Source organism: Moschus berezovskii, chromosome X (genome assembly GCF_049115385.1).
Source record: "Moschus berezovskii isolate FMDL1 chromosome X, NW_MosBer_1.0, whole genome shotgun sequence".
Lineage (NCBI taxonomy): Eukaryota > Metazoa > Chordata > Mammalia > Artiodactyla > Moschidae > Moschus > Moschus berezovskii.
Window position 1 is genome coordinate 96347438 of NC_142488.1, and position 15612 is coordinate 96363049.

The 15612-nt window shown below is 41.8% G+C and overlaps 1 protein-coding gene across 1 annotated transcript in view; it reads left to right on the forward strand.

The window, feature by feature from the left end:
* The first annotated feature begins 762 nt into the window (after positions 1 to 762).
* The window catches only part of LOC148773402 (nuclear RNA export factor 3-like), a 48399-nt gene continuing 33549 nt past the window's right edge, over positions 763 to 15612 (forward strand). Inside the window, exons 1-5 of the mRNA XM_088833762.1 lie at positions 763 to 866; positions 2680 to 3204; positions 4056 to 4095; positions 10609 to 10686; positions 11667 to 11805. The gene's annotated coding sequence lies outside the window, so the exon portion shown is untranslated. The remainder of the gene's footprint in view (positions 867 to 2679; positions 3205 to 4055; positions 4096 to 10608; positions 10687 to 11666; positions 11806 to 15612) is intronic.

A 15612-nucleotide genomic window follows, 5' to 3' on the forward strand; every position in this document is an offset into this window, starting at 1 on the left:
TAAGGGAACACCTCCATCTTTGAACCTTTATTGTGTTTGTACAGAGCATTCTCTGTACTAGTTTGTGGTTATAAAGCAATTAGTAAAACAGGCCACCTCATGCGACGAGTTGACTCACTAGAAAAGACTCTGATGCTGGGAAAGGTTGGGGGCGGGAGGAGAAGGGGACGACGGAGAATGAGATGGCTGGATGGCATCACCGACTCTGTGGACATGAGTTTGAGTGAACTCCGGGAGTTGGTGATGGACAGGGAGGCCTGGCGTGCTGTGATTCATGGGGTCGCGGAGAGTCGGACACGATTGAGCGACTGAACTGAACTGAACTGAACTGAAAACAGCTTACATTTGTATTTATTTTCTATTCCATACCTCTCTGCCCCATGTTTTTTCCTTCAAAATCCATTCCTTTAAAGAAATAAATCTGTTGGAGAAGTGTGCGTTAAAAAATAAAAATAAAATAAAACTTACCTCGTAGACTTGTGCTGAGGATTAGATGAAGCAAGAGAGACATAAGAGACACAGGTTTGATCTCTGGGTCGGGAAGATCCCCTGGAGAAGGAAATGGCAACCCACTCCAGTATTCCTGCCCAGAGAATCCCGTGGATAGAAGAGCCTGGCAGGCTACAGTCCATGGGGTTGCAAAGAGTCGGACATGACTGAAGTGACTTAGCACACATGTAAAGTAAAGCTCACTTACAAAACCTGTACAAGATGAGAAATTTCAGGCGATAATGACACATGCAGAGGCATAGACAAGGAAATTTGCTGATTTTTATGTTTTTTGTTCTTTTTTCATATGGCATGGAAATCTGTGGTCCTTTGAGACAAGCGAGAGCCAGCTATTCATTCAATACCAAAAGGCGATGGTAATGGACTATACGACCTTCTCTTTATGCCTGTTCTTTGTCCTTTTCTTCTGAGAGTTGAAGATACCAATGGAGTTTGAGAATTTTTCATCATAGAGAGGCTGCACCTCCTGGAGTTAAGTTGCCCAAAGTTGTTTCCAGATTTGAAAGGCCATGCTGGATGCTAATGTAATGAGGAGTAGAAGAGAGAGGATCAGCTGCAACACGAAACAGTGATAGGGAATCATGTCTGACCAATTGCCCATTGTAATGGACAGGTTTTCACTCAGAGAAGATCCTCTCTTCACTTTTCCAACAGTGAGAAGTTCATAATTTTTAGGTGTCAGAAGAGGAGCCATCCCACAGTATAAATTCTCTGGGTTGTTGTTGCCTCTTTCATCCAGTCTAAGTTCACAGGTGATTTGGGCAAGAGGCTTAAAGGGAGTATGACCAGAGGAGTTCAATGGCTGTTGACCTGGCAATGGGGTGGCTTCATTATTACCTGTCTCTTTTTCCCCCTCTGAAACTTTCATTATTACCCTACCACTCAGAGCTGCTCATCAGTCCTGGTTTCCACTTCAGCCTTGGGTGGAAGAACTACTGCTAGTTTCCCTAGAAACTTTATTCACTGACTAAGTTATTTGGTGTTTCCCATGTTGTACTCGGAGAAGGCAGTGACACCCCACTCCAGTCCTCTTGCCTGGAAACTCCCATGGACGGAGGAGCCTTGTGGGCTGCAGTCCATGGGGTCACTAGGAGTCGGACACGACTGAGCGACTTCACTTTCACTTTCATGCATTGGAGAAGGAAATGGCAACCCACTGCAGTGTTCTTGCCTGGAGAATCCCAGGGACGGGGGAGCCTGGTGGGCTGCCGTCTATGGGGTCGCACAGAGTTGGACACGACTGAAGCAGCTTAGCAGCAGCAGCATGTCGTACTGAAAAAATGACTTGTGATTCTTTTCTGCCAGTATTATCAGATGGGAAAAGAAATGTTGCAGCATTCATCAAAAGTGTCCAGCCATTGCTTTGTCACATGTAGTTGTCTCCTTCTGGGCTCCACCATAAATCCTTACTCTTGTTTTGGGTATATTATGCTAGACATGGGGTTATTTGTCCCCCAGGGCCTTCAAGGGAAGAACTCATCCAGGGGGTCCTCTTTCCTCCCTCCTCTCCAATTAGTCTCTGAGAGAGGAGGTCATTTCTCAGAAACCCTTTGTCTGGCCCTCATCAGAGGCAGCTCCCTTCACTTTGCCAGAAGACCTAAATTAATTCCATTAAGAGAATCTACCACATAAACAACCTTACTCTGTGACTAAGTCTCTGTATGTCTAAAACTGTTGGAACCGAACAGAAGCTATGAGTTCTAACTCTTGCCTAGAAACAGCCTTCTCCCAAAGGAGGATCCTGCCAGCACCCTGCTCTCCTGGAGTGATGGCTCCACTGGGATCAGAAAGATGCTCATCAGGAGACATCAAGTGCCCTGGGAATGTGAGGACAGTGCAGTCACTATCTAACTTGGGGCCTTGGTCTCATTCCCTTCCAGCCTCAATGGGCCCGTGAAGATAGCACAGAAGCTTCTGTGAAGACAGAAGCTGAGTCATATGTTCAAAGGGAAAAGGAAGAGGGACTCACACTTTTTGAGAACGGATCTGCTGAGAGTCAGGATTCTGGTGGAGCTTTACCCTCCTAGAAGTGGAGGGGGCAGGAGAATGTGAACTACAGATGTGACTGGTATTTGAAGGGCAGCGTGATCTGGAGAGCAGGTGGAGAGAAGGAAAATATTCACATATTTCTATTTTGACTGTGACTCAATGTCATTTTGGGCTTCCCAGGTGGTGCAGTGGTAAAGAATCTGCCTACCAATGCAGAAGACACAAGAGACATCGGTTCGATCCCTGGGTCCGGAAGATCCCTTGGAGGAGGGAATAGCTATCCACTCCAGTATTCTTGTCTGGAGAATCCCACGGACAGAGGAAACTTTCAAGCTACAGTCAATAGGGTCACAAAGAGTCAGACATGACTGAACTTAGCACACATGCATGCAATGCTGTTTTATGTGGTGGAATAAGTGCCCTGATGGGGTTGGGGAAGAAAAGAAGGTGCCTATACCATTTCCATTCAATTGAGTCATGTACCCCATGAATGGAGACTGGAGTAAGGGAATGAAGTCACCATCTACCCTATTCCCCATGTTTTCCTTTCACTTTAGCTTAGCCTCTTGTTTTACATAGGAAACTAGTATTTTCTTTGAGGTCCTAAAAAGTGAGATCAAAGTCTAATACTATGTCTGCCAGACAGGATACAAGACACTGGAACAAGAGAGACAGGAGACTTCCCTGGAGTAACTGTTCATGTCTGTAAGTCACCTCACCCCTCTTAGTCTCACTTGGAAAATGTATATTTATGTTATGTATGGGCTTCCCTTGTGGCTCAGCTGGTAAAGAATCTGCCTGCAATGTGGGAGGCCTGGGTTTGATCCTTGGGTTGGGAAGATCCCCTGGAGAAGGGAAAGACTACCCACTCCAGTATTTTGGCCTGGACAGTTCCATGGCCTGGAGAGTTCCATGGACTGGACAGTCCATGGCGTCACAAAGAGTTGGACAAGACTGATCGACTTTCACTTTCACTTTCATTGCTATGGGGTAGAGTGATGGCACTGCAAGCATAAACAGGTAGAAACTGAGAGCTTGATGGATGAGCCAACAACCAGGGCATATGCTTCGGTATCTGTGTTTCCTGTTGTACCATTCTGGTTGTCAGGCATCTCCCATGTTTCTGTCCTTCTCTCAGGGCACCCCAGATTTACTAACCCTAACTTCTGTGTACATTCCTCTAATGTCACAAAGGGCTGGGCTGAAGCAAAGGATTTCAAGAATGGGAGCAAAGAGGGATCTCCTGGAAAACCTGCTGTTTTCTGCTCTCCTCCCCTGGAGAAGTTCAGTTCAGTTCAGTTCAGTCGCTCAGTCGTGTCCGATTCTCCGCAACCCCATGAATCACAGCACGCCAGGCCTCCCTGTCCATCACCAACTCCCAGAGTTCACTCAAACTCATGTCCACAGAGTCGGTGATGCCATCCAGCCATCTCATTCTCTGTCGTCCCCTTCTCCTCCCGCCCCCAACCTTTCCCAGCAAGTTGGAAAGGAATAAAATCATCATCCTGTTTGTTCTTGTTTCATGTGCTATTATGTTCCCTTACTTCTCCCTGCAGATAACTTCAGGGAAATACTTCTCCACTGAACCTTTGAAAGGTAAGGTGCTACATAGGATCAAAGGTTATTTGTGTATTTTGTACAAGACCACACAGTACCAGCCAAGAGCCCCAGTGACAGACCTCACCTCGTAACTCTAGGATGACATTGGGTAAATACTGCCCAAAGAAGAGGTGGTCTCTCCTGTCAAAGAGGATCACACCAGCCTCTTCTCCCAGCCAGCTAGGACTGGGCCAGAGACTAAAGTCATTTCCATCCAGCAAAACACTTTGAGTTTTGCTAGAAGGAAAGATATTTTTAGAAGGAAGATATTTTTCAATTCAAGTCCAAGGAATTATTTTAAGACTCATTCTGTAGGCTCTACATCTACATTCAGTTTCTATATCTGATTTCAATTCAGTTAAAAATTCACTGAGTTCCAGACTCTGTGTGAGATTCTAGAGATATTTGTTGTTTCATGGTAGGATACATTCATGGTTAGTATCAGTGGGCTTTATTTAATACCATATAGACCTGGGAAGGGCCATCCCTTTGTCTCCTACTATGTGAGCTAGACAACTTTTTTAACCTCCCTGTGCCTTAACTTCTGATTCATAAATGGTGATAAAACCTTAAAAGGATGTTTTGAAGATCAAATATGTTAGTATCATCAAAGTACTTAATATGGTGTCTGGCATAGAAATGTGGGCTACACTGGACCTTCACCCTTTTGTTCGGCCATCTTAATGTTGAGTTCTTGCTCTGGCTTTACCTGGTGGTAGCATAACCCATTTCAATGTGTTCTACCATTTCACATACATTCCTTTCACAAAGAGGAAAAAAGCTAATAATTGTCGGGTTGAAAATGCAGATTTTGATAAAGCTTATGAGAATGATCCTACTTTAATTTGTAGAACTGGTATAAGGATAGAAAGACTTGATGACTCAATTTTATAAGCCATTTGCATTTTGGGGGTATCTGTTACATGCCAGGCTCGGTAAGCCTACAGATCGTCTTCATCTCAGAACTTTCTTCTAGGCTCCAGATCCATGTATCCAACTACCTGTCAGAAATTTTATATCTAGAGCAAGAGTTCTCATATGGTGTTGATTTCATTCCCCGGCTCCAGGAGACATGTGAAAATATCTGAAAACACTCTCAGTAGTCACATCTTGGAGTGCTACTGAAATTTTGTGGGTAGAGGCTAAACATCCCACAATGCATAGAACAGCCTTCACAACAAAGAGCTCTCTGAACCAAAGTGTCAACAGTTTTTGGGAAAAGCTCTCTAGAGCAAGGGAAACGTTATTACCCACCCTGTGGGCACAGATACAGGGTAGAACCCAACTTTGGAATCTAACAACCCTGAACTAGAATAACTATGCTGCCTATTCCCTGGCATGCTCTTGGGAAACGTATGTAACCTCTCTGAGCCTTTGTAGAGTGTGCCATGGCAAAAATCACTGCAATATTGTAATTAGCCTTCAATTAAAATAAATAAATTTAAAAAAAAGAGGAATGAGTTATAACAGGGAATACTGATACCTAACTTACTGAATAGTTGTAAGAAGTTGTAAAAACAGTATGTGGAGTTCCTAACACAGTGTCTGGCCAGTAATATGCCACTGATTTGTTAGTTTCCTTCCCACCCCACTTCCTAACTTCTGCTTCCAAGATTACTTTAACCTAAACTATGTAGCCCTACACAGCATAACTATGTCCTGAAAAGCTTCTGGAACTATAACAACAGGAAGGAAAATAAGCTCACACAGACCCAACTTGTGTATAAGAGTTGGTGCCACTTTTGTGTTGTATGTATAATGGAAGTAGGCTATGGGGAAAAATTGTCACCCCATTTCCAGGAAATCATTGTACCTTTACTGAGCTCTTATGGGGCCATCTTGGAAAGTTAACACAGGAATGCCCACTAACTGGGTATGTGGGTTCATCCTGTGGCTCAATAAACATAAACACCCAGAGAAGCACAAAGCCCAGGCATTTTGGAGCAAGGCCATAGGAATAATTGGGAGCCAGCCAGACACAGAAAAGGGAGAACTGTGGGCCAGTTGTATGACCACCTTACAATTGGGCAGAGTAGAATGTGAGTTCCATAAGGGCAACTCACCACCAAGAGTTTTGAAGGAAGTGGACCTGAGCTGTGCAATTAGTTCTCCTTCTAATCTCACTAAGTAGGTAAATTGTTCCTGTGATAGAGAAGAAATGGGTGTATAGAAAGGCTAGAAGTGCTTCGGTCATGGATGACCCATCATGTGGAATAAATTAATGAGAACGGAGGGTCAGAATTCCCCAGGACAAACCAATGTATGGCCCAATAGACTAAGTTTCTGCCTTGTGCATCGTACTAGGTCATTTGTGTCATGTCTGGCTCTTTGCAACACTATGGACTGTAGCCCGCCAGGCTATTCAGTTCTTGGGATTCTCCAGGGATTGAATCTATGTCTCTTATATCTTCTGCATTTGCAGACATGTTCTTTACCACTAGGGTCACCTGGGAAGCCCAAGTTTCTGCCTACTAAATAATTAATATTCTAGGCCTGCTTTCTTGAAATAATTCCTAAATTGCCTAATGACATTTATTTTGTGTGTTCCTCGATAATTCAGTCACATGATTACAGTCAGTCTCTTAGTTTTCTGCCACAGATGGCTAACTGCTTAGCATAGCCTGTGATTTTACACATTCACCCTGCAAGGGCTAATTCACCTCCAAGAACCCTCTGTGGATTTCGTTATATTGATGATACTTTCACCCTGTCCCATTTTAAAGAACGCAAAATTCCTGATGACAGGCATTTGCTTTGTGAGAATAGCTTGGGCAGAGTTCCACCACCACGCAGCTCCCAGTCTATATTGCGTTTATTTCTTTGGTGACAACATAAAGAGCAAAGGTGCTCTGCTTTCGGGATTCCCTTGTGGCTCAGCTTGTAAAGAATCTGCCCACAATGCGGGAGACCTGGGTTTGATCCCTGGGTTGGGAAGACCCCCTGGAGAAGGGAAAGGCTACCCACTCCAGTATTCTGGCCTGGAGAATTCCATGGACTGTATAGTCCATGGGGTCGCAAAGAGTCGGACGTGACTGAACCACTTTCACTTTCACAAGCCAATGGCTCTGTAGTTACTGTGGGATCATGAACATCTATATGAATTCAGGCACTTTATATTCCTTTTCCTCTTTGTTGTTAAGAGATAGATGAGAAAAGGAGAAGAAAAAGGCCATGGTGGGAAGTTCATTGTAACATCTGGTTGTTATGATCACTACCCAGTTGTTTCAATGTCATTGTCACTAACCCAATGCCTAGCATGGTGCAGGGCTGGTGATTGCTGGATGTGTCCCTCCCTGTGCAGCCCTCATGCCGGTGGCCTTGCTCATATCAGGTGTCTGAAGAAGACATATTCTGAGAATCAGTGTTCTGATGGCTGATGGAGCTTCTACTCCAGGTTCAAGGGCAGCGGTCCTCAGGAGACCCCAAAACTTCACATCTTCAGTTAGATATGATACCTGACAAGTGAGTTCATAAGTACGATAAAAGTATGTTGTAGGATAGCTATGTAAGGTTCATAAACTAGCCTAAAAGTAAAGAAACTACTTTGATCTCATCATGGAAGAAAAAGGCTAGCAGGTGGCATTTAATTTCTTCAGCAGCTAATGCTTTATAGTAGCCCTTGAGGTCTATTAAAGATGTCTTCTTTTGTCTGAAAGCAATTATTTACCCAACCTGAGGGAGGAACTTGATCTTTAGCATGCCTTTGGAATGCTGCTGCTGCTGCTAAGTCACTTCAGTCGTGTCTGACTCTGTGTGACCCCATAGACGGCAGTCCACCAGTCTCCCCCGTCCCTGGGATTCTCCAGGCAAGAACACTGGAGTGGGTTGCCATTTCCTTCTCCAATGTGTGAAAGTGAAAAGTGAAAGTGAAGTCGCTCAGTCGTGTCTGACTCGTAGCGACCCCATGGACTGCAGCCTACCAGGCTCCTCCGTCCATGGGATTTTCTAGGCAAGAGTACTGGAGTGGCTTGCCATTTCATTTTTCTCACTGGGTAAATATTATTCAGTGATCACCATGTCTCTCTCAGGTGGTTGTTGAAATGTGCATTTGGTTAGAAGCTCTTCCTAGTGATTTGAGATTGTAATATAGTTTATTCCCTGGAAGCTGCATTCTTTATTCCATAATGAAAAGTCTTAAGAAGCTAGAAAATTTCCAAATGTTAGTTAAAAATATCTTTTACTGGCAGGCTACCGTTCATGGGATTGCAAGAGTTGGACACAACTTAGCACTATCCTCATCTTTCAGCTCAGCTTTAAGAATTTATATATTTAAATAATTACTTTAAAGTGTCTTATTGATCTGCTAAAATAATCATGTAATCTTAAATGTAGATATGTTTACCTTCCCAGTACATAATAATTTCAGCTCTCTTTATTACCTGGCCTCTCTCCTCCTCCCCCTGCAGTGTACCCAGGCAACCACTGATCTTCGCTCACTATAGATTACTTTCCATATCCTGGAATTTTATTCAAATGGAATCATTAAGGATTTTCTTTTTCTTTTCTTTTTTTGGTCACTTGGTTTTGGTTGGTCTGGCTTCTTTCATTCAGCCTGTTTTAGAAGTATCCATTTTGTTGCATGTATCAGTAGTGCATTCTTTTTTATTGATGAGTAGTGTCCTAGTATGAGCTTCCTCTGTGACTCAGTGGTAAAGAATCTGCTTGTAATTCAGGAGCTGTGGGTTCGATCCCTGGGTCAGGAAAATCCTCTGGAGAAGGGAATGGCAACCCACTCCAGTATTCTTACCTGAAGAATCCCATGTACAGAGGAGCCTGGCAGGTTGCAAAGAGTCATACATGACTGCAGTGACAGCATGCACACATGCACACACCCCAGTATATGGATATACTGTGATTTGTTTGAAATTTGCTGTTGTATTCTAAATTAAATCTTCAGTGAATATTTGTGTATAAATTTTTGCTTGGACATATGTTTACTTTCTCTCAGGTAAATGCTTAAAGAGTACAGTGTCTGAATGATATGGTAGATTTAAGATTAACATTGTTAAGAAACTGCCAAACTGTCATTTTTCATTCCCTCAAACACTTTGTGAGAGTTCCATTCTCCTCAACCTTGCAAGTGCTTGGGATGGTCAGTCTTTTTAATTTTAGCCATTCTCATGTGAATGTAGTGGTATCAGATTGTAGTTTTAATTTACAATTCTCTAATGATATTGAGCATATTTTCATGTGCTTTTTTGCTGTTTCTGTATCTTCTTTGGTGAAATTTTTCTTCAAAAATTTTCTCCATTTATTTATTGTAGTGTCTTTTTTGCTTCTTAAATGACTTTTGTTAGATTTTCTGTATTCTGGATACAGATGCTTTGTCAGATATATAATTTTCACATATTTTCTCCCAGTCAATGCCTTGATTTTTCATTCTCTGAATAGGATCTTAGGAAGGGCAGTTTTTAACTTGAAGTCCAGCTTTATGTATTAGTTTGCTTATGGGTTATAGTTTTGATGTTTGTGAAATCTTCACCTAACCCAAGGTCACAAGAATTTTCTCCTATGTTTCCTCTAGAAGGTTGAAAACTTTAGGTTATATTTGGGTCTCTGATGCATTTTGAATGGACATTTGTGTGAATCACTCTTTATATTTGTGTATATGATATCCACTTGTCCCAGCACCTTTTGTTGATAAAACTATCATTTCTCCACTGAATTGCCTTTGCTTGTTTACAAAAATCAGTTCTCCATATATGTTTGCATCTATTTCTGGATACTTTATTATTTTCCTTCAATCTGTTTGTCTACATTGATTCTAATACCACACCTCCTTGATTACTATAGGTTTATAGTGAGTCTTCAGAAATCTTGGAGTCTTCATCCTTCAACCTTATTCTTCTTTTCTCAAAGTTGTTTTTCATAGTCCATGGCCTTTGTATTTTCATATTAACTTCAGAATTGGCCCGTAAATTTCTTTTAAAAAATATTTTCTAGGATTTTTATTGTGATTACACTGAATATATAGACCAATTTGGGGGAAGTACCATGTTAACAATACTACATCTTTTGACCCATAAAGACAGTTGTCTCTCCATTTATTTAAGTTTTCTTTAATTTTTCTGAGCAATGTTTTATAGTGTTCAGTGAATAGATCTTGCACATTTTTGGACAAGTTATTCATAAGTATTTCAGACTTTTTGATGCTATTGTAAAGAACACTATTTTGTAAATAAAATTTCCAGTTACTGCATTTTCACTGAACTGTCAGCAGCCAAATGTTTAATAATAGCCATGCAGGAACTTTTTGGTTGAAAGAACAAGCTACTGTAGGATGTAAAAACTACTTTATGTGTAACATGCTTTTGACTGTGTTTCTTTATCAGCTATTAGATGTTATTGGTAATGTGCTGAAACTAGGGAGGAAGATGTCAGAGATAATTCTATAGGACATCTCCAGAAAAATCAGCGACTGAGATAAAATAATTATGACAGCTTTCAATTTCATGCATGTGGTTAGAATTGAACCAATTTAATTGTATGTTTTTCTTTTTTGTGGCCCAGCAAGTCTTCCTCAGTGAATTCCTGGGTTCTCCAGTGGTGAAAAAGACAGAGGGAGAAAGCACATGTGTATATGAGCACGTATGTTTGTATGTATATGTATATTGGAGAAGCTGCCAGGAATCTTTATTGGAAGGAAAACTTGAGGTTATCACTGTGGTCATGTCAGTCCTTTTAACTTCCTGTCACATAATTGGGACCAAACTGGTTGCTGTTTGTTTGCTGGCTTCACTTGGCAAGCATGGTTACCATGGTGACTTAGTGACTGCTGTGGGATTTGATGCAGATTGAACATCATTTTATAATTCTAACCTGAATTATTTATTACTATTATAGTTGTCAAGTGTTGCTTTTCTGATTAGCTCACTCCGTTCAGATTTGTTCACTGAAATTTGACTGGAGGTAGAGCTTTCTTTTTTCTCTATTTTTTTATTTATATAAGTATGACTCGTAGGTTATCCTATTTTGCTCAAAGGTCTACCATTTGGTGCTGTAATTATTTATTTTGATGCTCAAATTGTCCCAGAATTGGCCAGCAGAGGCCCCTTTAAGTTGGCTTCTGTGTCCATTTGATGCCTCCTTAGAATTCTTTGAACATGTAGTTTGCTCTCTGAGCCTGAGTATCTCCTAATCTGTAGAAAGAAAATTATGATTCTCCACCTCAGAGCATCCCTTTGTAGAACTGAAAAGCCTGATAATTACACCCTTCAGCATGTGGCATCTATTAGGCCCTCACCAAACTGTATTTCTCCACTCCAACATTACCTCCTTCATTCTGTTTACTGTGATGCCTTTGACATTTCCATAATAGCAAGACTACTGGAGAGAATACTTGGACATGTAACATAAACAAGGATAAGGGTACATGTCCATGATGTGACAGCCTCAGTGTCACTGCTGTGTGTGGAGGAAAAGCATCATTGCACAGCTTCCAGGGAACTGAGAGGGGCCAGCAGGCCAACACATCCTGAGCCCCTTCCGCTGCATTTCATGTGCTTTCCCCTCCTCTCACTTTCCTCTCTATTCCATGTGCTGTCTTATCTCCTTATTCTTCCTTAAAGTGGGACATCACAGAAGGATGTGGACACTGAGCCCCAGAAACAAGATCCAGTAGAAAGAACCAGTTGTGATGTTGAGTCTGCTAGACAGGTTCCTGGAGCAAGAGTGAAGAGATTGGGTCCCATCATCAGGACACTCCAGGTAAGTCACCACCCTTCCCTCCATTGTCTTCTATACAACAGGCTAACAGTACCCAATGCATCTGACCACCCAGGAGTATTGTGGAGTTTAGATATGAACCCATGTGGGAAAGCAATTTGTGATTGTAGGTGGGAGGGAAGGACCAATGTACTACCTTAACAGATACACCCCAAATATATTAGAATTTTGCATGGTAGGCATTAAATTATCTTTTTAAAGCCATGCAGCACGTGGGATCTTAGTTCCTCAACTGGATATTGAACCCACATCCCCTGCATTGGAAGCACCGAGGTTTTACTGCTGAACCGCCATGGAAGTCCTGTGTTGGGCATTAAATTAATGCTACACAGATGTTAGCTGTTTGGGTCAGGAATTATCCAAATGGGATCCTCAAAGCACTTTATTAAACTCATAAGTACTTAGGGGTACTTATTAAAATTCCAGATTCCTGTACCCCACCCTAGGTCTGCTGAATTAAAACCAGGGAGGTATAATGGGAGGTGCCTACATTTTGAAGAATATTTTCAGTGTTTCTGGTATTCATCCAATTATAAACAGCTCTGCTGCAGGTTTGCAACAAACACTTCTTAAAATTCTGCATCATTTAATGTCTTATGCCCTTGCCAACTTGTCCTATACCTCAGTCTTAAATATCTGCCTCTGCTCCTGTATGTCAAATAGGTAACAATTCCTTCATGCAAGTAATATTTATGCAGAAATTTATATGTGAAGCTATGAAATAGGCACTGGGGACACAGCAGAAAGAACAAGACAGGCAAGGTTCCTAGAGTTTTATTCTAGTTTGGGGAAACTGGCAGTAAGCAGGAAAACCAGTAAGTGGGATAATTCCATACAGGGATGAGTGCTTTGAGGAAAATAAACACATAAATAGAGTAAAAAATGAGTGGCACGGGGATTATAATGGAGGGGTTGTCAGTGAATCTCTTTCTCAGGAAGTGACATCTGAGCTGAGTCCTGAACGACAAGAGGAAACCAGGCTGAAGCAGGCCTTTGGGTCACTCACCCCATCGAGTGCGTGGCACTGCTGGTTCCAGGAGCAGAGGACAAGGTCCAGTGGGTGGAGCCTGGCAGACAAGTGCAGATGGTAGGAGATGAGGTCAAGGGCAGACAGCAGCCACATGGTGTGGGACATGTAAGGAGTTTGGAGTTCATCCTGAGGGTGAAGAGCTAGAGGGAGGGAGTGACAAGCTGTGATTCATGTACTCACAAGGTGACTCTGGCTGCTGTGTGGGGATTGGACTGGACAGGTATAGGAGAGCTGAAGGGAATAACCACTAGAAGAATCTTGCAGGGTCCAGGGCAGAGACGAGGGTGGATTGGCCCTGAGCTGCAGTGGTATGCAGAGGACAGGTGGCCTGGACAGGGTGTGCTGGAGGTAGGGTAGGAGGGACCTGCAGTAGCTGTGTGTTGGGGTGGTGGGGTATGTGAGGATAATGCAGGATCCTGAATGAGGCCTCGGATTTATGTTCAGTTATGTACAGAAATTGTGATGGTGTTTCCTGAGATCAGTTATTCCAAGTACTTGAAGACATTCTTATGATAATTAGGTATCCAACATTGGTGACAGTGAAAATTAATGATGTACAAAATCTCTTTTGATGGATAGAATTCAGTTGTAAGACTATTAAACTTTATTAAATATACATGTAAATAATGAAACTATAAAAGATCTGTATTGTGAGTATTTGTGTAAAGCAGCTTGCATTTATTGAGCTGTTATTGTGTGCCTAGCATTGTTTTAAGGATTTTTATATATTAATTCAGTTCTCAAAGCAGCAACCTTTGATGTAGGGATGATTGTTTTACCCATTTTATAGAATGAGGAAAATAACTGAAGTGCTGAGTGGTTCTTTCAATCTACTAAGGTCACAGAAAGTCAGGTATCCCAATATCTCTGCAGTAGAATTTTTGTTGTTCTTCTTCTTATTTAGTTGCTAAGTCATGTCCAACTCTTTTGCAATCCCACAGACTGTAGCCCACCAGGCTCCTCTGTCCATGGGATTTTGCAGGCAAGAATACTGGAGTGGGTTGCCATTTCCTTCTCCAGTGGATCTTCCTGACCCTGGGATTGAACCCACATCTCCTGCACTGGCAGGCAGATTCTTTACTGCTGAGCCATCTGGGAAGCCCAGTAGAATTTTTTAAATATTGGTATTAGGGATCATTTATGCTTGTAAAGACCAAAACACAAAGCAATATTGTTTAGAAACATTTTGTCTTCAACGGTAAGTACTGCACAATCCCAGTTTTTATACATGAGGCAATTGAGTGACTATAAGGTGAAGTAAACGGAGAAGGCAATGGCAAGCCACTCTAGTACTCTTGCCTAGAATATCCCATGGATGGAGGAGCCTGGTAGGCTGCAGTCCGTGGGGTCGCTAAGGGTCGGACACGACTGAGCGACTTCACTTTCACACATTGGAGAAGGAAATGGCAACCCACTCCAGTGTTCTTGCCTGGAGAATCCCAGGGACGGGGGAGCCTGGTGGGCTGCCATCAGTGGGGTCACACAGAGTCGGACACGACTGAAGTGACTTAGCAGCAGCAGCAAGGTGAAGTAAAAGTATGCAAACTCACAGTTTGTAAGTGGCAGAATAGCAGTTTGGACCTAGCTTGTCTCCAAAGCCCATACTCCTAGCTAATACTCTTAGGGAGAAGAAAAATATTTGTTGAACCATGTCAGCCCACAATGGATGATGTTAGGTTAGAGCCATCCATACCTCTTTGGGTAGAAACTATGCTTCATTAGGCATTTTGCCATGTATCAGATGGTATTTATTTAACGAAAGGTAATGATTATATGAAAAAAAGCATGGCGAAGATAAACAAAGCCAGACCCTAGTTAAAGTGGTAAAGGACATATTTTTATCAGTAATATATTATTATGACAGGGAAACGAGTCCAGTGTGAGCTGACTCCAACTTCAATTTGTACAGAGGTGACTAGGCTTTTCAAAGGGAATGTGAGGGAAAAGGGAGAGGGGTGAATAGGGGCCAGTATAGCCAGGGAAATAAAAATTTACAAAAAAGCAGGAAGGGAGGTGTTCATGTGAAACCTATCTGGGTTTGTAAGGCATACTTATTCAAGTTAGATTTCTACCCTCCCACAAAGGCTGGGAGACAAGGTCCTCTCCTCAGGCATTGGCTGGAACAAACAGTAAATTGTTCTGAAAGACTTGAGTGTTCTTAGGCAATCACTTTAAGGGAATTTAAAGTCATCTTAGGAATGCAGCCTTTTAGTTAGAAACTATGTCAGTTTTTTGTTTGCAACTATTGTCCAGGTTCAGGCCTGGTTCAGAAGAGAGCTCAGAGGAATCTGACTAGAGTTTGGTCAAGGAGAGAATGTTTTACAGGAACCATCATTATTTATTTATATTTTTATTGAAGTATAGTTGATTTACAATGTTGTGTTAGTTTCTGAGGTACAGCAAAGTGATTATATATATATATATATACATATACACATCTATGTATATTCTTTTTAATATTCTTTTCCATTATGGTTTATTATAAGATATTGAATATGGTTCCCTGTGCTATATAGTAGGATCTTATTGTTTATCTGTTTTATATACAGTAGTTTGTATCTGCTAATCACAAACTCTTAATTTATCTTTCTCCCCCCATCCCCTTTGTTAACTATAAGTTTGTTTTCTATGTTTGTGAGTCTGTTTCTGTTTTGTAAATAAGTTCATACTGTAAGCGATATCATATGGCATTTGTCTTTCTCTGTTTGACTTACTTCACTTAGTTTGACAATCTAGGTTCATCCATGTTGCTGCAAATG